The sequence below is a fragment of the Dermochelys coriacea genome, chromosome 3, assembly GCF_009764565.3.
Source record: "Dermochelys coriacea isolate rDerCor1 chromosome 3, rDerCor1.pri.v4, whole genome shotgun sequence".
NCBI lineage: Eukaryota > Metazoa > Chordata > Testudines > Dermochelyidae > Dermochelys > Dermochelys coriacea.
This window is the reverse complement of record NC_050070.1, coordinates 205,780,047-205,805,977: the sequence shown is the minus strand read 5'-3', so window position 1 is coordinate 205,805,977 and position 25,931 is coordinate 205,780,047. Positions and strand designations below refer to the sequence as shown.

The 25,931-nt window shown below is 40.5% G+C and overlaps 1 protein-coding gene across 10 annotated transcripts in view; it reads right to left on the bottom strand.

Moving 5' to 3' along the window:
- RIN2 (Ras and Rab interactor 2) overlaps positions 1-25,931 on the bottom strand; it is a 122,998-nt gene that overhangs the window by 83,098 nt on the left and 13,969 nt on the right. For 7 of the 10 annotated variants that reach the window (XM_043512155.1, XM_038396028.2, XM_038396035.2 and 4 more), the window contains exon 2: positions 15,359-15,436. The exons of 2 other annotated variants lie outside the window; for them this stretch is intronic. The gene's annotated coding sequence lies outside the window, so the exon portion shown is untranslated. Of the gene's footprint in view, positions 1-15,358; positions 15,437-25,386; positions 25,460-25,931 lie in introns of all 10 variants that reach the window. One more of the 10 variants, XM_038396029.2, reaches the window with a different exon arrangement.

Below are 25,931 nucleotides of genomic sequence, written 5' to 3'. Positions count from 1 at the left end.
CTATCCTGAAGGACGACCCATCACTCTCACAGATCTCGGGAGACAGACCAGTCCTTGCTTACAGACAGCCCCCCAATCTGAAGCAAATACTCACCAGCAACCACACACCATACAACAGAACCACTAACCCAGGAACCTATCCTTGCAACAAAGCCCGTTGCAAACTCTGTCCACATAACTATTCAGGGGATACCATCATAGGGCCTAATCACATCAGCCACACTATCAGAGGCTCGTTCACCTGCGCATCTACCAATGTGATATATGCCATCATGTGCCAGCAATGCCCCTCTGCCATGTACATTGGCCAAACTGGACAGTCTCTACGTAAAAGAATGAATGGACACAAATCAGACGTCAAGAATTATAACATTCAAAAACCAGTTGGAGAACACTTCAATCTCTCTGGTCACTCGATCACAGACCTAAGAGTGGCTATACTTCAACAAAAAAGCTTCAAAAACAGACTCCAACGAGAGACTGCTGAATTGGAATTAATTTGCAAACTGGATACAATTAACTTAGGCTTGAATAGAGACTGGGAATGGATGAGTCATTACACAAAGTAAAACTATTTCCCCATGGTATTTCTCCACCCCACCCCACCCCACCCCCCACTGTTCCTCAGATATTCTTGTTAACTGCTGGAAATAGCCTACCTCTGCTTGTCACCATGAAAGGTCCCCCCCCCCGCTGCTGGTGATGGCTTATCTTAAGTGATCACTCTCCTTACAGTGTGTATGATAAACCCATTGTTTCATGTTCTCTCTCTCTGTGTGTGTGTGTGTGTGTGTGTGTGTGTGTGTGTGTGTGTGTATAAATCTCTCCTCTCTTTTTTCCACCAAATGCATCCGATGAAGTGAGCTGTAGCTCACGAAAGCTTATGCTCTAATAAATTTGTTAGTCTCTAAGGTGCCACAAGTACTCCTTTTCTTTTTGCGAATACAGACTAACACGGCTGCTACTCTGAAACAGACCATACTGAGAGGAACTGAGTGCAGCAAGCCAGGTCTTAGGTCATAAATAAGCCAGCAATTCGGTCACAGATTCCATGACTTTCTGCGACTTCCGTGACTTTCGCAGCGGCAATGGTTGATGCAGCTGATCCCAGGGCTGCCCGAGTAGCTGGCCCCTGGGGAGCGCTGTAGCAGCAGTGCCAGGGGCAGCCATGAGAAGCGTCTGGGCAGTGGTCCCAGGGCCTCAGAGAAGGGGTGGCTGGGGGCAGTCAGCCCCTGCGGCCAGTGCAGGGGATAGCGGTGCACCCCCGGACTCCCACAGCAGCAGTGTCTTGGGGCCCCCCAGAGCAGCAGCACCCGGGGCCCCAGGAGCTGCTAAGTTTTAGTCATCAGGGGTATTTATATAGTAAAAGTCATGGACAGGTCACGGACCATTAATATTTGTTTATTTCCCATGACCTGTCCATGACTTTTACTAAAAATACAGATGACTAAAACTTAGCCTTATTCATAAAGCAGAACACCTGTCATGGTTCCCACCAATCTGGTTAGCCCAAACAACAATAATTTGCATTTCTAGAGCACCTTCCATCCAGCCTCCAAACAGTTTTACAAATACAAATGAACTAGTCCTCCAGCTCCCCTGTGAAGCAAGTATTCCTATTTTACAGTGTTTTCTACAGACTTGTAGGGTTTTTGCTGAGATGGAGCTCTTGCCTCATTCACACCGCACTTAGGAATTTTCAGAGGTCCTCAGTAATGGCCTTTGGCTGGTACTCAATTAAGACTATTCCGATCCCAATATTAGGCCAATAGCAAATGGTTTTGAAAATTCCAAATTCTGTATATGATTGACTTTCATGTTTCTGTTTGTTTACATGAAGTAGCATTCAGTGAAAAATTCTACTCTTATGCAGGACAGAGTTAAACAACCCTAACTTTGTTATCTCCTGACTTTTGAGTGCTCAGAAATGCCAACCTGACATTTTCAACACACACACACACACACACACACACACACACACACACGATACCAAGGTAATTTGAAAAAAGCTGCTTAGATGCTCTGTAGTATTTTGGTGAAAAGAAAACATGCATCTTTTTGCCATTTCAGTATTTAAGACTATTAAATATAATTGCATTCAAGTTTATAATTATCAATTACTACTTGTCAAGTTATAATACTAGAGCAGTTTATAGTTTTTATTAGTCTGCTATTCTAGATATATCAGTTCTGTTTAATAGATCATTTTATTTTAGAATGATAGTATCTATTATGTAAATGCAAAATAATTAGTGTTTAATTTTTTTCCATTCTGCAAATTTATTATGATGAAAACATCCTGGAGGATATTTTTAGTGATTACTTTTCACTAAATTCTGGAGATTAAGAAAGTGAAAGATTTTTCCATTTGAAGTAGCTAATGCATTAGAGGCCAAATCTAATGCCTTTAAGGTCAACAAAGATTCGTATCAATTTCCACAGGCACTGGATTGGGACCCAAATTACAGTGCATGAAACAGCTTGCACAAAAAGCCAATGAAGTATTTAAGACAGTAAACCTGTCACTCCAAATTATATTTTAAAATAGAAGTAATTTATAGTACTCACTCATTTTTTTGCATGCAATTTGTCAGTGTATTTGCTACAATTAATTGTGCATCTGGACTTCAACACAGCATTAGAAGTTGAGGTAATGATTTACTAGAAGGAAAGGTAAATTCTAGTTGTGTTACTAACCTTGAATTGTCTTATGTAAGATTTCAGAGTAGCAGCCTTGTTAGTCTGTATCCACAAAAAGAAAAGGAGTACTTGTGGCACCTTAGAGACTAACAAATTTATTTGAGCATAAGCTTTCATGAGCTACAGCATGCATCCGATGAAGTGAGCTGTAGCTCACGAAAGCTTATGCTCAAATAAATTTGTTAGTCTCTAAGGTGCCACAAGTACTCGTCTTATGTAAGACATTCTAAGAGCCTATATTTTAGAATTTTAAATAAATTTGGCTCCCATTACTCTAACATTTTACTTATGAACTGGGTATCACCTGCTTGTCCTAAAAAAAAAATTACAGAAATTTTTATTTTTCGAAGAACTCCCAGTATAGAGCTGGTTGCCCCTTTACTGCTGGCATGCTGCATGTCCTAGGAACACAAGTTACTTTTCTTGTTTTAAATCTCATATTGGTTAAAGTTTAATATTAGTTATCTTTGTCAGAGGGTAAGGGACCATATGGTGGAAGAAGGGAAAGAAGATCCAGTGGGTAGGGCAGTAACCAGGACTTGGGAGACCTGGATTTAAGTGGTCTGCTACAGATTTCCTTTGTGAACTTGGGCAAGTCCCCAGTCCCTCTGTGTTAGTTCCCCATCTGTCAAAACAGGGATAAGAGCAGCACTGTCCTATCTTACAGGGGTGTTGTGAAAATAAATGCATTAAAGAATGCAAGGCGCTCAGATACTATGGTGTTCTGGGGGCCCTGTAAGTACCTGCAGTAGGATAGGCAAAATACAGGAAGGCAATAAGCAGGAGGGAAGATATAAGAACAGAGGGGTGAGGGCAGAGAGCAAAATCAGGAGAGGCCACAAGAAAGAAAGGAGAACATAAAAAAAAAAAAAAAAAAGATGGTTGTGCATAACAGGGAACCCTGTTCCAGTAGGAACACTGGAGATGAGGATAAGGAGACAACATGCGACCACCATACAACACCAGAAGTCTGCATAATAATTTAAAAATGGAAAGGTACTCCCACCCCCCACCAAGAATGAGAACAGACTGAACATTTTGGACCAGCTGGTGTAAATCTTTTGAAATTCTTTGACTTCAGAAATATCATGGCTGAATTTTCATCATGTCTGTTGGGAAACATTATTGACTTTGAATTCTCACAAGCAGTTGCTTTTTATTGGCTCAGTTACAGTTTACTAACTTTACTGTTAGTAAATTGTACATACAATTTACATATAGTCTCCAGCAGAGAGGACTCTGGCCTGCCGATAGTGCGAGGGCAGTGGCTTCAGAAGATGTTACTGAACTTATTCAGTCTGTGTGAGCATGCTCAGTACAAGCGAAGCAGCAAATTGGGGAGGACATGTGACCCCACACGATACCCCCCCTTCCACACACACACACACACACCCCACCCTCTGGTCTCAGGGGGGTTTTTTGTTCGTGAACAATTGTGCATGAAACACTTCTAACAAAGAGACCAGTTGTTTTTCTGATATCATAACCTTCACCTCCTGCCGAGAAAGTTAATGCATGGATATTCCACATTATATGAACCACAAATAAAGGTCCTCTATTATTCATCCCCACCACCCACATGAGACAGGATTTACAGCCAGTTTTCACTTATTTTCTCACTGAACATTCACCTATAAGATATTTTGCAAAAATACCATCAGCTCCTTTTAGTCCTTTCTTCTGCAGCACACTCTTCTAAGCTGCTGTCAATTCCTCTTGAAGATACACTGTATAAATACAGTGCGTCATTAAGTTTAGTACCAGTGAAAAGCACATTTATGACTCACTGACCGAAAGAAAAGGTTTTCATTGGAAAAAACCACAGACATGAAATGATGGTGGGTAAATGTCTCAATTTATTCATTTTCTGCCTTATCACACACAAAGACTGCCGGAGACAAATACTTTATCTAACGAAAACAGACTTTTATTATCCCACAGAATAACAAAAAACCCTCCACGTAAATTTAATAGCCATTAATGAGAGCAGGCCTAAAACAGAGCTCTAAACACACACAGCTTTGACTGTCCTATATTCAGTTAGGATGCATTGGTGACATGCTGGTATGAAACATTCTGTATCAGATAACTACTATTATTCAGCTTCACTTTGGAACAGGACTAGATTGGTGATGTGAGTAAGCCACACAGATGAATAAAATGATCATAATACCCCATTGCCCCTCCCCTTAAAGTGTACTGGTGGCAATAGGGTATTAAGATGCCTTTAGGGAAAATTATTTTCTTGCTCAGAATGTGTAATTTGTTCTTGAATCATACTCTCTCAACTAAGCTATGGAAATAAACCGAGACTGAGCCCTGTACAGCATTGCACTGATTCACAGACAAGTGTGCCAACATACCAAGCAGGATAATCCTCATAGCACAACCATTTTCTTGTCTTTTCAGTGAGGCTAGCTACATATCACAGTGGATGAAACCTCTGGAAAACAACGTTTTATTGACCCTTACTTCTCATCTAATATGTTTGCTGCTCTAAGATTCTGAAGTTCTCCAGAACGCACTGAACATACAACTGTTCTGCTATGTTAAAGCAAACTTTACAGGTACCCAAGATTAATGCAAAGTTTGGCTTTAAACAGAAACATAACTGCAACCTGGACAATGACACAGCGAGGCACTGCTCCATGTTATTGAGGTTACAGCAGTTTATATATCATAGGAAAACAGAAAGACTATTTAGTAATGGTACCCTGTGGAATCTTTTTGACAGTGTTATTCTCACACTGTTAGGACCTCAGCTACCCTTCTTGAATAGTTCATAGCGAGTGTTACGGCATCCCCTTGAGTTTTGCCCATCCCTTCATGTTTCAGAGATGCCTGTTCTGTCAAGGTTCTATTCCCTGTACTCAACACCTGTCCCTCCTGCAGTTTAATTTCTCTCCTAGCCTGTGCTAGAGACAGATACATTTGTATTCTTGAGATCCCTACCAGACGTCTTTGGCAAACGCCAGTGTCCCTTGGCACCTGCCAGTTTTCCTCCAGCTCCTAGTTTTAATAAATCAACCCTGCAAAACCTAGTCAGCCAACCGTCTGTGCCAGCAATCTGGTTCCACTTTGGTTAAGGGAGATCTTTTCCTTTTCTAAAGAGTTCTTCAGTGCCTTATAAATGTAACTTATTCCACTTGATGATATCTCCACACACAGACATGCTGAAGTCCCTACTGTCTTGCTGTCCTTATCCACAGAACTGGAAGAAATCTAGCACAGGGGCTTTAGATGAGAGTCTTTTTCTTAGTTTAGTACTAGGGAAATGTAGCATCCAGGTCCTCTCTCCTAAGCCTCTCTTTATTAGTAGTACCAATATGAACAACCACAGTGGGCTCTTCCCAAGCACTCACTAGAGAAGTGCCATAACAGCAGAGTTGTTAGAATCGCTGAGGGTGCTGGGAAACAGGTTTTACTGCTCTTTTGGAAAAGAATAAGTTAGCTTGTTTGAGTAATGCAACTAACATCTGGGGGAAGTGATTAAATCCCATCTTTTTCCAGAGACCATAAAAAAGAAAACTGCCTGTGAGTAAAAATTGTTTTTTCGGTTGTATGCCATAAATTTCAAGACCTGTTTTTAATATGGCAATATTTAGACAATGTTTTGTTGCTATTGCCATTAGTGTCAGTCAATATTATTTCTCTCTATAGATAACAACCCTGGCAAAATGGTCCAAAAATATATCTCATCATCCCTGATAGAAATCTGTTCACATATCCTTAAACACCAATATGTGCACTTCTCCCTGCACTATGTAACATACATGCACACACTCATGGACACTAATACATGCAAACTTCATACCAATCTCTCACTCACACACACAAATCATCTTTGTGTCTCAAAACTACACAACCACACACCCCATCATTCACTCAGTTCTGAGGCTACCTCATTCGGGCACATGCCTGCCATTCACCTCTCCATTTACCCTCAGTCTACCAGTTCTCTTCCCCGACCCACCTTTCAGTACCATCTATCCACAGTTGTACTAGCCATACAAGCCCTAACCTAGCTTCCTCATGATTGCAGCATCTTTCCCTCAGTTGAGCCTTGAGTCTTTCCCTAATGGAAGCCCTCTCACCTCTCCTGCTGGCTGTTCCCCAGCCCTTTTTGGGGGGATTGGGGAAGGGGGTCCTGCTCTGACCCTTCTTCCAATTAAGGAGTTGCCACCAGGGCTGCTAGAATATTTTGGTCTCTCCCTAGAAGTGGGTAAGGAGCTAGGTATTATTTGTTCCTCTCACTAGGCCTGGGGAAGCAATCGCTGGAACTGGGCAAGAGGAGGAGCCAGCTAGGACCAGCCATGGGAGAAAGCCTCAGAGTGGTTAAGTATTGGTATAGCATCTGGTGAGGAGGAAACCATCCTGGCCCAGGAGAGGTAGAGCCCGGAGGGGCTGCTGATAATCCCTCCCCTTCCTCTTGGGACCAGAGGATTCAGCTGTTACACAACTGACCCTCCAACATGTTCTGCTGCTGAAGGCAGAGCAAGGGACAGGCTTGAAAGTGTAACAGCAGTGCCAGCTCCTCTCCAACTGCCTGGCAGCTGGTTACACTCAGCTCATATTTTTAAGGTTTTGTTCACAGCCTTAAGGGTGAGAACCTTTTTTAAAAATTTTAAATAAATTCAGTTTCTGCAGAACCTGACCACATTAGTCTCCCTCAAAAGATACTATTACAAATCAGAGGCAGTGTGTCCTAGCGGACCAGGACTCAGAGGAGACGACCTGCATTCTAGTCCCAGCTTTGCTACATCTGCTGTGTCCTTGGACAAGTCACTTTCCCTTCTCTGTGCCTCTGTTTCCCCTCCCACCCACTGTCCACCTTGTTGATTGAGACTAAGTTCTTTGGGCCAGGGAATGGCTCCTACTATGCATTTGTGGAGTGCCTAGTGCAAGGGGCAGCACTCTACGTGCTGCCATAGTATAAAATATGATAAGCAGCATACATCTAGTGGCAACATCCATTTGATAAAATGAATTTACTGCAGACCTTTGACTGCTTCGGCCCATTAATCTCTCTTTGTCAGGATTACTAACATTCCAATCCTGTGAGCAGCTTCAAACAGCTGCCATTTCTTTAAGCAGCCTACCACAAGCATGCTTCCTTTCTTTCTCCCCCCAAATGTGGAATTTCACATGAACATACCCATCCCACACCCACATACAAGTTACACAGGTGGCACCTTTTCATATTCACTCCTAGAACAGTGAGTTTAAGATCTGTGATCTCATGACTACCAAGGTTAGAACTTGGGGAGTTTACCACAGGAACATTGCACCTTTCCATTAGGACAAAGCACATGCATCTAGTCCTAGGCTGTCTACAAATATTTAAAGATTATCTTTTTATGTCCAGAAAAGCTATTTTAGGTTATTTGCAGAAGTTCTACAAAATATATTAGTTATATTTCTTTCTCTCCCTCTGCTTCTAAGCACAGTTGGACACAGTACATAAGCCACCTGCTTTACAGACAGAAGTACACAAAAAATAATCAAAAAATTTTGAAGTACTCAATTACTTTTACGTGGCTTCCTGTTATATGTAGGTTTCAGAGTAGCAGCCGTGTTAGTCTGTATTCGCAAAAAGAAAAGGAGTACTTGTGGCACCTTAGAGACTAAAATTTATTTGAGCATAAGCTGTAGCTCACAAAAGCTTATGCTCAAATAAATTTGTTAGTCTCTAAGATGCCACAAGTACTCCTTTTCTTTTTGTTATATGTAGCTTATTTTAGACTTTATTTTTATAACAGTGACATTCCAAATGTGGTACTAGGCAATGTACAGACATGCAAGATGACTCAGTCCTTGTCCCAAAGAGCTTACAAAGTAAAACAATAAAAAGGTAAGGGAAAGAGATACAAGGTACAAGCGAAGTGGTCAGAACGATCACGTGGAAGATCATATTTCTCAAGTCCTGTTGGTTTTATTTACAGAATACATGTTCAAATAATAAGAGATGAAGTTTTCGGGGGAACTTGCAAGTTACTCAGTTCATCCCAAAATTTGAGGTTTCACTAGCAATCATGGGTAATACAGCCATAACAAACTCACACCAAACAAAATTGTACAATGCCACCCACAGATTCTCGCTATATAATCCCATGCTTCAGAAGTTCATTAATTTAAAAGTTAGGCTGCTCATGTATATTTCCTCACAAAACGCAGACACTAAAAAATAAGTAAAAAGTAAGACAACATTCTCATCCAATACAACAACCTCCAAGCATCAGCCTGCTACCATCACGACACCCAGCTCAGCACACTAAACACCTTCTCCAACACGTTGACATTCAATTAGATTGCCACCCTCAGTACTTGCATCAAAGAATGAGAAGTCTTGCTGTGATGCACAATATTCACTCCAATCTTCTAACAACAAACACAATTTCAGAATTACAGTTCCCGACCAACAGGAGCTGCAGAGTTGGCGTTTGGGGCTGAGGCAGTGCACAGAGACCCCTCCCTCTCCCTTCTCCCACCCCGGGGCTGCAGGGACGTGCAGGTCGCTTCCAGGAGCGGTGTGGAGTTTGCATGCGGGTTCCGGGCTGGAGTGCAGGAGAAGGCGAGGGGCTCTGACCGGATGGCGCTTACCTCGGGCCGCTCCCACGTCCTTCTAACAGCATCTCCTAGGTGGGCGGGGGGGGGGGGGAAGAGCCTGGAGATCTCAGCACACTGCCCCCACAGCTCCCATTCGCCACATTTCCTGGCCAATGGGAGCTGTGCAGTTGGTACTCAGGGCAGAGGCAGCACACGGAGACCCCTTGCCCTGCCCTAGGGGCTGCAGGGATGTGCTAGCCACTTCCAGGAGCAATGCAGAGCCAGGGTAGGGAACAGGGAAGCCTGTTCCCCGGTGTGTTGGGAGAGAGGGAGAGGAGTTGAGGGGAAGGAGGGAGCCTGCGGACCCCCTGGAGTATCCTCCGAGGACCCGCAGGGGTCCGTGCACTGCAAGTTGAGAAACGGTGCTTTAATACTACAAAAACATGCACATCACTAAACTCAGTCTGCTAGCAAAAAGGGAATTAGAAATGACAAGACAGATACAATTAAACTAACAACTTCACAACAGACTCAGCTGGAAAGCAGCTGTGTTTCACTATCCCACGTGACAAAGAACGGTTCTGCAGACTATGCTTAGAATTTGAATCTTGGACTCTGCTTTGCGGTGCAAAATTTGATGGGTATAGATTATCTGCATCAATTATAATGCAGAAAAGTGGAGGTTTGAAAGCATTCAAGGACGTAAACTATCTATCTATGAAAGGTAAACCCCTAGCAGCCTGTCTGTCTTGTGAAGGTTATAAATAGCTCTATAACGCTATCTTGTACATAACAGATGTTGTCTGTCTTGTTTAGTATTTCCATCTGCATTTTATTGAAGTTTCAAAATAAGATAAGTATGTTCAAAAAGGGATTATTGTGTATGGTGTGATAGAGGCCTAACATACTAAATGAGTTGGAAAAGTAGAAAAGAGGTCTGATTCTCATTTACACTGTTGTTCCTTCTTCTGACACCAGTGTTACATTCCGATACAAACATTGCCCTTCTGTTAAGAGGTAGCAAATCAGCCTCAGTCAAGGGGAAAAAAAATCACCGACACCCAGGATGAGGGTATTTGATGTGCAACTTCTTTTATTTATACATATGCACCAGTCTTGGAACAGAGGTGTCAAACAGCATGCAAGGCAATCCATCCTTTCAGGAATCTCAGCTTAACTCCCAATTCTCAGGAAACATCTCTGTCTCATGAACCAGAGAGCAAACTCCCCTGTTGGTCACAGAGCTCATGCTCTAAGGGCCACTCACTGCTTCAACACAGAACCTGACACAACAAAAACTGACTACAACAAAGCACAACTTCCCAAAACTGAACATTTGCTCACATGGTGGATCTGTCTACACAGCTGCTAGGAGCAAGTCTTGCAGCCCAGGTCAACTAAAAAAGCAATATGGACATTTCAACTCAGGCTCTGAAGCTTACTTACCCACCTCTAAGGAAAGCTCCAGCTGACCCCAAATGTCAAAGCAATGTCTACATGGCTATTTTTAGTGCTCTAGCAGGAGGTTGTTGACCAGGGCTGTGAGATTCGTTCCCAGGAGCTGTGTATACATACCCTACATTTAAAAGAAACAGCTGGTGACACCTGCCATAACAAGTGTGCCTCCTTGTGCTGGGTCACTGAGAGAACATCTGTCAGAAGAGGGAGTAGCTCAGAAGAAGAAAACATGTTTACTTTCCATCTTGGGGAATCCTGAAGCAGCAGGTTCATCTTCAGTGTTTGAGATGTTGAAGGAAGTTCTGAATTGATATTTCTCTTGTTCAAGTGCAACTGTAATTTCACAGAGAAAGGTACAGACTCTGTCCTGAAAAACATAGTCCAAGTCCCCACTCCTGTCAAGACTTAAGTACGTGCCTAACTTTACACACTGGGAAAAGTTTCATTATAGTCAATGGAACTATTGCCTGTGTAAAGTTAAGCACGTGCTTATGTATTTGCAGGATCAGGGCCTAAAACAAACTTAATCCAATGCCATTTTACCACAACAAAATAAAGAAATGATCCCACAAAACAGTAGGCAGGGTGATGCAAAACAAAATAAAGTACATATAACTGGATAAATTACAAATTTGTTAATTTGTTCATATTAGGCATAAGAAGTATCGTGCAGTATACCTTGTAGATTAACAATGTTATAAAATTAACATTTCTTATAGCCCTTGTGATTCATTCAAGCAGCCTTTCCAGTCCCAAAACTACATGAGGGAGAGGTTGGGATTCCAACATAAAAGGTAGGTTTTTGAAATAACATTTTCAGAGAGATATCTGTAATGTCAACTAATAACATTTCTCAGCATACATGTAAATTAAACATCTCCACCATACAAGTCAGATCTATTCCAGAACTGCATGCTTGCCAATAGAGCCCAGCAGTTACTGGAACATATCCGATATTTATTTCATTGTCATGGGTGTTACATTGACCTGATTTTTCACTGAGCCTCTGAAGCTTTGTGCGCGTTTTGGATGCCAAGCATATAACTGTTGAAAACCAACAAGCCAAAAAAAATTCTATTGTCCATCAGGTCAGGACAACCCAAAACTAGTTCCAGAAAAGTGACAATTAACTGCTGCCTCCCAAACAAGCTGCTCCTCTGCACTTAGCAATACTGAGCGCATGGACTGATGGGTGCAGTCCATTTCAAGGCTGGAAATGAAAGCTCACCCTTACCTTAGTTTAATTTAAATGCCTCTGGATGCAAAAAGAAAGCTGATTTGCTCATTTGGCCCTCTACTTTTCCTAAACTTCTCTGTGACAGCTCAGTCAGACCCCATCCTGCACTTTGAGAAGACAAAATGACCAACTATACAGTATGTGCACTGTTCCCAAACTACAGTCTTGGGAGTAACTGCTATTTAGAGGTAGGATCAAAAAGACGACTAAAGAAAGAGTCCATTATCAAATATTTGTTTACCACAAAGGTACTTACAGAGTATAACCACCCCTTAACCTTCTCTTTGTTAAGCTAAATAGATTGAGATCCTTGAGTCTATCGCTGTAAGGCCTGTTTTCTAACGCTTCAGTCATTCTCACAGCTCTTCTCTGAACCCTCTCCAATTTATCACCATCGTTCTCTAATTGTGGGCACCAGAACTGGACACAGAAGTCAAGTACCAGTTGCAACCCTGCCAAACAGGGGTAAAATAACCTCTCTACTCCTACCTGTATCCCCCATTTATGCATTCAAGGATCACATTAGCCCTTTTGGCCACAGTATCACACTGGGAGCTCATGTTCTGCTGATTATCCACCACAACTCCCAAACCTTTTTCAGAGTCGCTGCTTCCCAGGATAGAGTCCTCCATCCTGTAAGTATGGCCTGCATTCTTTATTTCTAGATGTACATATTTATATTTAGCCATATTAAAGTGCTTATTGTACATTTGTGCCCAGTTTACCAAAAGATCCAGATCACTCTGTATCAATGACATTTCCTCTTCATTACTTACCAATTTGTCATCAGTAAACATTATCGGTGATGATTTTATGTTTTCTTCCAAAATAATCGATAAAAATGTTAAATAGTATAGGGCAAATAATCAGTCCGTGCGGGATCCCACCACAAATGCACCAACTTGGTGATGATTCCCCATTTTAATCCATTTAACGTGTGCATTGCAACTAGTGAGGCCTCCGGTGGAGTACTGTGTCCAATTCTGGACAGCATACTTTAGGAAAGATGTGGACAAATCTCAGTGTTCAATGGAGAGCAAAAAAAATTATAAAAGGTCTACAAAAGGAAAGGTTAAAAAAGTTGGGCATGTTTAGTTTTGAGAAAAGACAGCTGAGATGGGGACCCAGTACCAGTCTTCAGATATGTTAAAGGCGGCTACAAAGAGGTTAGTGATTAATTGTAGTGGACACGGAGAACAGGTAGAACAAGAAATGATGGGCTTAATCTGCAGCAAGGGAGATTTAGGTTAGATATTAGAAAAATCTAAATTATGAGCCCTGGAATAGACTTCCAAGGGAGAAATGCCTATCACTGGAGGTTTTTAAACACAGGCTGAACAAACACCTGTCAGGGATGGTCTAGGTTTATTTGGTCCTGCTGAATTTGATGACTTCTCAAGGTCTCTTATAGCCTTGCATTTCTATGATTCTATGTTAATTTTATATTGTTCTAGTTTTTTAATCAAAATGTCATGTGGCACCAAGTCAAACACCTTACAGAAGTCTAAGTATATATACTACATCAGCACTATTAACTTTATCAACCAAACGTTGAAATCTCAAAAAAAATGATATAAAGTTAGTTTGATATTATCTATTTCCCATAAACCCATGTTGACTTACATTAATTACATTACCCTCCTTTACACACAGGAAATCTGTGGAGGAGCTGAGAATGGAACCCACGTCTCCTAAGTCTCAGATTAGCACTCTGATCTCTGGGCCATCATTCCTCTAGATGCACTCAGCATCTTGCTCTTGAAGAAGGAACATTTTAAAAACCAAAACTATTAATTTTAAGAAAGCCAGACATTTGGAACAATTATATTTTCTCCTCATACAACCAAATGTGAGAGTCAGGTTGTTCTTCAATAAGTGACCTTCCAAATATATTTTCTATTCTGAAGACTAGAGTGAGATCCTAGTTAACGGATGCAGTGACAGGGATAAAGAGGACGTTTTGCAAATTTGAGTGCCCAAAATTAGGTGCCTAAATAGGTATTTAGATACCTAAATAAAAGCGGCCTGATTTTCTGAGGTGCTGACTACTCTCAACTTCCACTGAAGTCTATGAGAGCTTCACTGATCAGCACCTTTGGTAATCAGGACACTTTATATAGGTACCTATGGAGGGATTTAGGAGCCATAGTTAAAGAGTCAGATATTCAAAAGGCACAAAGGGCAGTTAGGCACCCAACTTTTATCCACAGTTAAAAGGAGTTGGATGCTTAGCTGCCCTGTATGCCTTTGAAAAAAATCTCTCCCTCCATAAAGAAGGGTGCCTAAAGTTAGGCTCCTATGTCTTTATTTAGGCTGCTAAATAAGTGACCTGATTTTCAAAGGTGTTGCTCACCCAGAAGGTTCTATTGATGTCAATGGGAGCTACTGAACAATCAAGCACTCCTGCAAACATGGATTTGGAAGCCAAACTTTAGGTACCTATTTCTGAAAATTTGGACCAAAATCTTCCAGAGAAGTTAAAGTCAGTAAACCTGCTATTTGGATTTGATTAATAGTCTGTGTAGCAGCTACCTGGAACCAAAAAAGTCTGAGTTTCACTGACTGGGTTACTACAGTATAGAGGAAAGTTTAGAGTGCAAGATAATGGAAACATTTAATACGGTTGAAAGGAGCGATTTCTCACTGGCACAGAGTTCCATAGTATTAGACATTTAAATCCATGATCATGAATTAACCCCCAAACAACATTCATTGTATTGCATTTAGTAAAGTTCAATATTCTACATGTACTTGTGCTATTTAGTTATCAAATAACAATATCTTGTATAATTTTAAAAGAACATCTGCTGAGTAATCAAGTCTGGTGCTCCCAAAAGTAAAATTACAGTACTAACCTTAAATCTGTGATTATCTGGCCCCGAGTTTCTCAATTCATAGAGAATAAATGCCTTTATAAAATTCATTAACATATAGTTGTCAAAGGTACCAACCATAATGAGACTTTTGCAATCATACATTTAAATGAGCAACCACATTTTGAATATTGTATAGGTTTTAAAAACAATGGGGACTGGGTATACCACCTCTACACCACTAAGGCCAATACCGTACTAGGACCGTTATAAGTACTCTAACAGTTACACTTAAGCAAAATCTCTTCTTGGCCTATGCCATGATAATGCTTACTTAAGAATGTGCAGAACTTTAAACATATGCATAGTCCCACTGAGGTCAGGTACCTCACTGCATCAGGGCACTATTGAGCAGGGCTGAGTTCCTTTCAGCTGCCTTTCTTGAATTTATCACACTTGTCCTATGAAATCCAGATTTCTGTAAGGAAGTTACTCCAAATCAAGCTTTGCTAATGAGGTAAAGTTTTTTTCCTTCTGTACAATTTGACAGAATTCAAAGGAGTACACCAGGCTTGGTTACACAGAGAAGAAAATAATTACTTACTTGTAATGTATTTTGTCGGTCTGCCTCTTGTCCCATCCCGGAAAGGAAACATCCCTGTAGACAGTATTATAGCTCCACCTATACCAGGAAGCAAGGAGGCAAAAAAATAAAATAAAAGACCGCCAGTCACAACTGATACAGTTTCCTGGTAGGTGGAGTTATAATGATGTCAATAAGGTTGTTTATTTGGAAGGAAGAGGTGGCTGTATGACAAAGTATATTAATTGGTCTTACAAGAGCAGCCCTCTCTAGTCACTAGCAGAAAATAAATGTGTTTTATGAGCACTCAGAATAGCACTTTGTTTTTTATCTTCTATTAAACATATTAGTGGTATATTCAAAGGCTCCAAACTTTTCCACAATTCTACAGAGTAAACCTCTGTACTCCCACCTTATGACAGACAACTCTGCAAAATACATGAGTGGCTAGTAATAAAGCTGTGGTTTTAGTAGCTGTAACTGTTAAAGAAGGTAACTGCTACTGTGTTATTACTGTTTCTTACGCAACCTATAACTTTCAGTGATTGGCAAAATACAATACATTATGAAAATTAAGTCACACAAAATCAAGTAACTTGGCAGAATATTATTGTGGATCGGTTGGCCTCAAAAGAAATCTGAAGCAGAATAAGGCTTTAGTTTGACAGAACTGTCAAGGTGGGGTGTTTGGGGGCTATTTAGTCTCCATTATATGCCACATCACAGAAACTGTAGGGATTTTCAGTCAGCACAACACATGGCAACTATAAAAATACCAATAAAAGGAAGGCAGTAAATGGGAAATGCCTAGTCTAGAAGAAAGGTGTATATGTATCATTAAGCTATGTTTAGCATGGAACAAGAGATGTGAAGTAGAGCCAAGTCACTTCTTTGGTTTCTAGAACCACTGTTAACCATATGGGAAACATATATTATAAATGATAGCTTACGTGTGCAACAGTTGCTGAAATAATAAGGGATTAAATATACCTTTTCTTCTGAACATAAAAAAAGTGAATCCAAAATCTAGTAAATCAAATATTTATCTTGGAAGTTTGCATGTCTTGGAAAAAGCCACAACAAACATGTATATTTTCAAAGACGCATATAAAAAATGGTTTCAGAATAGCAGCCGTGTTAGTCTGTATTCGCAAAAAGAAAAGGAGTACTTGTGGCACCTTAGAGACTAACAAATTTATTAGAGCATAAGCTTTCGTGAGCTACAGCTCACTGCATCGGATGCATTTGGTGGAAAAAACAGAGGAGAGATTTATATACACACACACAGAGAACATGAAACAATGGGTTTATCATACACACTGTAAGGAGAGTGATCACTTAAGATAAGCCATCACCCACAGCAGGGGGGGGAAAGGAGGAAAACCTTTCATGGTGACAAGCAAGGTAGGCTACTTCCAGCAGTTAACAAGAATATCAGAGGAACAGTGGGGGGTGGGGTGGGGGGGAGAAATACCATGGGGAAATAGTTTTACTTTGTGTAATGACTCATCCATTCCCAGTCTCTATTCAAGCCTAAGTTAATTGTATCCAGTTTGCAAATTAATTCCAATTCAGCAGTCTCTCGTTGGAGTCTGGTTTTGAAGCTTTTTTGTTGAAGGATAGCCACTCTTAGGTCTGTGATAGAGTGACCAGAGAGATTGAAGTGTTCTCCAACTGGTTTTTGAATGTTATAATTCTTGACGTCTGATTTGTGTCCATTCATTCTTTTGCGTAGAGACTGTCCAGTTTGGCCAATGTACATGGCAGAGGGGCATTGCTGGCACACGATGGCATATATCACATTGGTAGATGCGCAGGTGAACGAGCCTCTGATAGTGTGGCTGATGTGATTAGGCCCTATGATGGTATCCCCTGAATAGATACGTGGGCAGAGTTGGCAACGGGCTTTGTTGCAAGGATAGGTTCCTGGGTTGGTGGTTCTGTTGTGTGGTTGCTGGTGAGCATTTGCTTCAGATTGGGGGGCTGTCTGTAAGCAAGGACTGGCCTGTCTCCCAAGATCTGTGAGAGTGATGGGTCGTCCTTCAGGATAGGTTGTAGATCCTTGATGATGCGTTGGAGAGGTTTTAGTTGGGGGCTGAAGGTGATGGCTAGTGGCGTTCTGTTGTTTTCTTTGTTGGGCCTGTCCTGTAGTAGGTGACTTCTGGGTACTCTTCTGGCTCTGTCAATCTGTTTCTTCACTTCAGCAGGTGGGTATTGTAGTTGTAGGAATGCATGATAGAGATCTTGTAGGTGTTTGTCTGAAGGGTTGGAGCAAATGCGGTTCTGGTGATGACTTATTTTAAGTGATCACTCTCCTTACAGTGTGTATGATAAACCCATTGTTTCATGTTCTCTGTGTGTGTATATCACACAAGTTAGTACTCTGTTTTTTCCACCAAATGCATCCGATGAAGTGAGCTGTAGCTCACGAAAGCTTATGCTCTAATAAATTTGTTAGTCTCTAAGGTGCCACAAATATAAAAAATGGTAAGTATATGTTTAATAATGATTCCTACTCAATTTGATATGTTATCCGCTTGCCTGAGCGAGACAGAAATTTGATTATAATTGCAAAATTTGATGAAAAAATTATGTGAAAACTTGAATTAACCTGAGTAAGGCTCATTACTCTCCAGATACTGCAGCTTCATTTCTAATTCTACCAGCTATGCCAATAATTCCAAGCACAGTAATTAGCAAAAAACATAGTGGATAAGTAAACGGGAACTGGGAAATGATCAGGCTTGGTCTATATTATATACTTATTTCAGTATAACTATGTCGCTCAGTGGTGTAGAAAATCTACACCTCTGAGCTACGCAGTTATATCACCCAAACTCCTGTTGAGACAGTTTCTCCCATCAACATAGCTACTGACTCTAATGGAGGTGGGGTACCAATGAGAGAAGCTCTTCCATCGGCACAGGTGGCATCTTCACTAAGCACTACAGCAGCATCGCTGCACCAGTCCCAATGTAGCACTGTATGTGTAGACCAGCCCTCAGACTTAAGACTGTGAAACCTTTAGTTATTATTTATAATTTGCCAGATTTTGAAACATTTTTCCCCCCCCAAAACTTTTACTTCAGTTTAGTTCCTGGCTTTCAAATATTTGGGGGTTTGTTTTGTTTTTTATAATCAGAACTTTACTTTTTTAAAGGGATTCTGTCAGCTTTTTTTTTTTTTTAAGTTATCTGAAAATGTCACACTTACCAATGGCAGGCAAGAGTCAAGAGCCTATTCCTAAAAGCACTTACACACAGTCCCAAGAAACTCAGTGGAACTATTCATGGCTTCAATCCAGCAAACACTTAAGCAAGTACACATGTTTAACTTTAAGTACACGAGAAATCCCACTGTCGTCAATGTGCTTAAGTCTTTCTGGGACTGGGTTCATGTATGTTTGCAGGACCACAGCCTAACATTACTATAATTGAAAGATCTAGGAAAATTAATTTTGTGCATCTGACTCTGTTTTGTATGTAGTCAATTCCACTATTTACTCTGCATAACCAATAAAATCTTGTTTTCTTTGCCTATGCAGGTCGTGTGGGCAGAGAAAAATATTTTAAACACATGGTAAAAGGAGAGGCTGTAAAAATCACAAAACTTGGCAAGAGGACTAAAGAATACATGAAGTACCTTAAGCTATTTTTATTACAGATTTAAAACTGACCAGGTTTCAAGTGGATGGTGTTTATGTAATACATAGGTATCTATAACCTTTGTGGTCTATTAACAATAACTTATAGGGAATTTCCTTATATTTTTATATTTGCATCAAGGAAAAAATAGAGCTCCACTGCTAGAGATAACTCTCGATAACCCTGATACCATCATAGAATTAGCATATTTTGGTTTCATGCCTGGTAGCACTCCAAGTTCAGGCATGGTCATCACACACTTTTTTATACTGGGAGGGAGGGGCATCACAGGATGCTGTGAGTCTCCTCAGATATTTCCTCCCACAGAGCCCCCTCCTATTGCTCTTAACACAGGATGGGGTAATGTGGCAATGGGACACATCTTCTACAGCCTGAATTTGCTCTGTACCATGTAACTTTCACGAAACCTGTGCACTTGCCACCGCGACTGTAGGTGATTTTCTTGTAGCTCTTCTATTCTGAGCTCAGGGTTTGTTTCTCAGAAATTTGTAAATGAGTTTTCTATTCTTTTGCTGTGCTGACACTTGGAAAAAGTCAGGTGTCACCTTGGAACAATTTCCACCACTCCATTCCCTGATATTAAAACAGAGAACTCTCTGGGATTCTTGAAGTTATGAAAGGCAATAAAACCAAAGCCTTCTATGGCAGATTTCTGTGCAAGTAAGGACTCTGATCCTTCAACTGTATCTATGCAGACAGATCCCTCCTACAAGTCTCAATGGGTTCTGCCTACATTTGATTTAATTCAAAGCCCATCAAAGTCAACAGGAGTCTTTCCAGATTGGTGCCTGTGCTCCTTTTGCAGGACCTGGGCCTGTGTTTGTATTTTTGGCATTTGACTTACAAATTCCCACATTGATATTTATAGTTCAACAAATCTAACTAAGAGAGGAAAAGTTTGCTCATTGCTAAGACATTTTCCAAGTTTCAGTTTTTATAGCCAAGTTACAAAGCATTCAGCTCCCAGTTCCTAATGTACATAATGAAAGATACTTGATCTTAGCTACAGTAAACTGTTTCATATGTACAAAAATAAAGGTCAAACGGCTCATATTATAAAAATTACAGGACCAAAAATATTACATCACCAAGTTACACTTTCCAAAACCGAAACTCACGTCAAATATTGAGTTTTTGATCAAATTCCAATTCCAAAGTAATCACAACTTATAAGGTTTTCTCTGGACCCTAATAACAGCCATGTACAACAGCAGTGCTCATGACTTGGAACTTGGACAGAGAAATCTTAAATGATATATGGTACCGTGGTGTTCCCCAAGCAGCCAAGCAGGTGTGGACCTTATGAACACACTAAGAATTTTGGCTTCCTTTTTGATAGCTATTTAAACTGTCTAAATCATAGTGTTTTTCCATCTTGCATTAACTGCTCTGAACATTGCAAAACAGATTTTTTTAAATCCCCAACCATTGCCAGAACAGCTTATTATAAAAATTTTATTCCTTGTCTATGTCCCACAGTTGCCAACATCTAAACTTTTTCCCCCAAGAAATCATTGGCCAAATAAACTCAGGGTAAGGAATGCAGCAAGGGCCCAATCACCAAAAGCAGTGGGTGTTTATTCTCGTGAACTTGATGTTTTTTATAATAATGTTTATCCCAAACTGAACTCATTTGCTCAAACTGATGAGCTGTTCCATACACAGACAGTCAAATTAATGCCAGTGGAAATATTCATATCGCAATCTGGCCCTCGATCATTATCAGGTCAAACCTAATACATGACTCAATTTGGAGTGTCTGTGAATCCTCAGTAAAAGGCAGGACATAGCATAGTTATGTTTGCCCAGGAGCAGATATGAGGCTGAACTGGGACTGAGAGAGGCACACTTTTGTTCTTTGCTCCATGGGGGAATTTAATCCATGCCAGTCCATTACATGACACAAATTACTTTCCCCCTATGCACTGGCTCTGCTATGTTAGCTGGCTGAGTCCAGGCTCCATCCACTCATTACCCAACCTGCCATACCCTTCAGCTCCTGGAGGAACATAAAGCAACTGGCCAAGCTGGGATTTCCAAGTCTCTCCATATATTTGCACTCCTAAGCATACAGTTGAATCTGCTATTTTAAGTCTGGCAAGATGCAGCTTGGGTACTTGTCTCTACCTGGGTATTTAAATATCAGATATGGCATATGCCCAGAGTCAATCATTAACGGAACAAAGGAAGCAAGAGTTTAGCTGAAAGAGGATGTTAGGTTCAGGTAGATGAAGCAAGGTAAGGGAATGTCAGCAAATGTAATGTCATGCAGGTAGGGAAAGCCAATGAGACTATAGATTATTTTCGTGTTGAAATGTATTTTGGCTCTAATACAGAATGAAAAGAACCCCAGAGTTAATTATTTGAACATAGGGACTCTGTGTTGACCAAAAACAAAGTAAAAGTAACAAGAATAATTTAGGTGAGCTGTAGCTCACGAAAGCTTATGCTCTAATAAATTTGTTAGTCTCTAAGGTGCCACAAGTACTCCTTTTCTTTTTAAGAATAATTTAGAATGCAGAAGCAGGGGAACCATTTACAAGTAAGGAAAGACAATTCTTCTCTGCGAAGCACTTGCGAGGTCACATTGTCTTGTGGCTCAACACCTGGGATTAAGCACAATGCTAGACACGCATATTCTGGAGATGGCGCGAAGGGAAGCAAAGAGAGGTTCCTTTGAGAAAAGGCTCTGAAAATTGAACAGGCCTCAAATTAGTGTGTGCAGTGCAGGCCAAGTCCACAGCTGGTGTCAATTTGCATAGCTTCATTAATGTCAATGAAACTGGGCTGATTTACATCTGAGGATCTGGCTCTCAGTATTTAAATAGCTTACAAAATTACACAGGGCAGACCTTTTCTGAATTCAGGGAGATAATCATCGCCCAAGGGCAAAATTGGATTTTAAACCCGAACTGGGTATTTAAACACGTTCTCCAAAGAATCTATTGTTGCAAGGCATTTTGCACTCACCCGAGTTCTGAGGTTTAAGGAAGGAAAGGATTAAGTTCCCTTTCATTACTGCTACCTCCTCCTCCTTCCCATCCCACCCACGTTTTTGTCTCACCCACCTATTATGTCTTGTGTTTTAGACAGCAAGTACCTTGGGGCAGGAACTGTCATTTATTATGTGTTTGTACAGCACCCAGCACAATGGGGCCTCAACCTGGTTGAGGTTCTTTGGTGCCACCATAGTATGTATTATTTATTTATACATATCAGGAAAGGCTCAGTTAAAGGGTTTTTTGAACTCTGGTACAATCTGTGGAAAAAAATTGCAAAAGAATATAAATTACTGTGGGATTTTCAAAACCTCTGCTCCTATTTAACAGTAAAACTCCCATCGACTCCAAGGGGAGCAGAATTAGACCTATGCTGAATATTCTGGAAAATCCCATCCATATATCTGTTTTAGGATAGGAGACTGCTATTTCCAAGGATACCCATAGAGAGCACCTACCAGAGGGAGAATAGGCTTAGTACTCCAAAAGTTCTTTTCCTCAAAATTTGATACATGTAAATTTTAGTCTTAAAAAGGAAGGGGAAAAAGGAATGTCTCTCCTCTATCAAACCTGCTTGTTTTCACTGGACAAGTTTCTCTAGTTGATAAAATCCAGGCCCACAGGTCTTAATTTAACATTCTTCTTAGAAAGCTGCAAGATTAGAAGGACTCAGGGCTAGACTATACTGGCAACGTTAAAACATGTGTGCTTTAATGTTGCCAGTATAGAGCTCTCCCAGCACTCTAAAAAAAAAAAAACCCATCTCCATGAGGGGAATAGCCCAGCTCCCAACACTGGTGCACTGTCTACACTGGCGCTTTACAGCGCTGGAACTTGCTGCACCCAGGGGGTGTTTTTTCACACCCTTGAGCAAGAAGTTGCAGCATTGTAAACTGCCAGTGTAGACAAGCCCTCAGTTTCAAACAGCATGGTGACACCTGGACCATGTTTCCAAACTGCACACTCTGCAGGAAGATCAAAGCAACAGTAAAGTCCATATAAACAGCATGCAATCAAAAATGGAGGAATGTGTTCCATATGTCAACAATAAATGCTGAAGTGAATTTTGATTATGCTATTGTTTAAATGACTAGACACAGAATGCAAAGTATTCCTGACAGGCTCCTTAATGGCTTTACAAAGGGCTACATTACAAAAATCCATTCATGAAAATGCATTAAGAGGATGTCACAATTGTTTGTCACTTTACTTAAAGCAACCCATTTTTGAAGTAAGATTTAAATATCTTTTCCCCATACTATTGGTTAGATTAAATGAGGGTATAGTTTCAGGGACTCTGCAAAATTAATGTTCAATTGTACTTAAAAGTACAGCATGTGCTCAATGTAAGAGCACTGAATAATATATGTGCTTACATGCAAGTACAATGAGGCAACAGCAAGTTGTGAAGATCAACTACTTGGACCTGATTCAGCTCTCATTGACAACGGTGTAAATCAGAAGTAACTCCCTTTGAAGTGTAAATAAGTGTAAAACTGATGTAAAAGGAGAATCCAACACCTAATCTGGATCTAATAAAGGTTCTTTTCTGCTATTGTTATTGTGCAAATACTGTAATAAGCTGTGAAACTTTGCAAAGTTCACACTGTTCCCTACTTTTGCTTTTATCCTGATTAATGTCTTTAAGCAGGGTGGATAAAAATCAATGATTTTTTTTAATCAAAAAAATGCTTTTGGAGGAAAAAAACCTATCTAAAGATAGTTTTAATTAAGATACATTAAAGGCTCCAAGATATCTCATCATGGAATAGGGATTATAAATTCTATAGTATGAGACAATATATTCATGTAATGTTTAAGAAAAGTTTTGTAAATGAGTTCCAACAGTTCACGGATTAGGGACCCAATTTTATGGGGTTCCAGGGGATTCTGTATAGATTATGCCCTTTAATCTTTCTATCTACCCAATGGGACTCAGTGCTCAGTCTAGAAGATACCATCAGAGATGCTTAGTTTTGCAGTTCTCAAACTATGGATTTGTATCTCCAGAGAGATAAAATGTTTGTTAACAGCAAAAGTGTTTTTAAAATTAATAAATAGGAGGTGAGAAACAACAGACCTCACTCTATTGTCCCTTTGCAAATTTGTGTACACAGAGTCAATCCTTTACGTCTTTCTGAAAGTGCAAAGTTTCAAAAAATTCAATGAATAGAAGATTGATGGGGGCGGAATAGATCTGGACAAGGAGGAGAAGGGAGGGACAGACAGTAGAAACAAAAGTGAAACTGTTTGAGCAGCATATTCCAGAATGCACTTTTATGTAGAAATCCATGATTAAATCGAGTCTTCCTGACTAGTGATTTAAATCAAATCCACCCTGTCTTTAAGAAACATTTAATAGTTGAAAGGCTACCTACCAGCACCCTGTCTATACTAGCCTTCTTTTCATATGGCCTTCTCATTTTTGCACTAACTGGTTCGGGTCCATGGATGGATTGAAGAGTGGGAGAATCAGCAAAGGTAGACAGACAACCTGTATTTTAACCACTGTTTTGTCTAGAACTGCTGCGTGGGGGATTAGATTACATTGTAGTTGTAACACAAGGCACTAGTGGCTGCATTAGTGCTCCCACCATTGCTACCACTGATAGACCTGACTCAGTGGTAGAAAGAATAGGAACTTTTAAGAATAAGAGGTCTACAGTAGACACAACCTTAGAGTGAGATTCACTTTTGATGCAAACTACGACCCTTCAACCCATTTCAGCTCTGTGGTCAGGCTACAAAGGGCGTGGGGGCGCAGAAGGGGAAGAGGCTATGCATCTTGGTGAGATCCCACTGTGCCAGCCCATAACAGGCTGCAGTACAAGAGAAGTTTGAGGTCCAGGCTGAAAGAAGGGTCACAGCATCAGAGACACTTCGATCCCGTAACAGAGATATGAAGCAATAACAGCCACTATTCCAGCATAAAGGCTAGACTAGTACTCCTAGATGAACTGCGTTGCAGCCTCACAACCTGCTTCTATACTGAAGAAGAGATTTCCATTCCCCCCTCAATCCTCATTCAGACTCTATGCAGCAGGGGCAGAATTCATTCACACAAACTCAGCTCTTTAGATAGGACTGTGTAATTACAGCAGGGTAAGAACTGGATGTATAAATAGTGTCTTTCAGCACTGATATTCTGTTGCATACAAGAGCACAGTTTCAATAGCAACTGTATTGCTTAAAGTGTTTTACCTTATTATCTACCATCTGTGAGCACAGAGGCATTTGTTTTCAGTGAACTAAACTCAGACAAATATTGGATAGATACTCCCCCTGCCCTCAAAACAAAAGCAAAACGAACAAACCACATATCCATCACACTGCTACTACGTCATATTAAGTTATTTTATATCCATTTGTTTCCTTAGCAAATTACCTAATCTTACCACCTCTAGGAGGTGAGGCAACAGTTCAGTTTCCATGCCAGTCAGGTCCTGATACAAAGCCCACTAAAAAAAAAAAAAAAAATCAATGGAAAGTCTCCCATGACTTTAATAAGCTTTAGATAGGGCCTTATCCCTCTGCAAAGACTGCCAATAAAGGTGCCAATTAGTGGTAATTATGGCACTGGTTTTTTGATGTGCCCTAAGAGTTGGACTGAGACCATCAAACTCATTTCACATAGTCAAGTCAGTCCACTAATTCTAATGTTCAAAGATAAGACCAATATGAAATTTTCAATGTTTTTTGCTTGGACTTGAATATTTACTCTGCCCTTCCAAACTCCTGATCAATCAGTAACTTTGGTTTGCTTTATACAAGCACTTTTAGAGGCTATTTTTAAATGCTAGATTACTTTGCTCCACAACTTATGTGAGTTACTGACTCACTGACCTATCAGGGATGCTTGCCATTTCCAGGCAAGACATGCTAGCTGGGTTCCCATTTCCATCCTTATCATCTGGGTCAGAAGGCACAAAA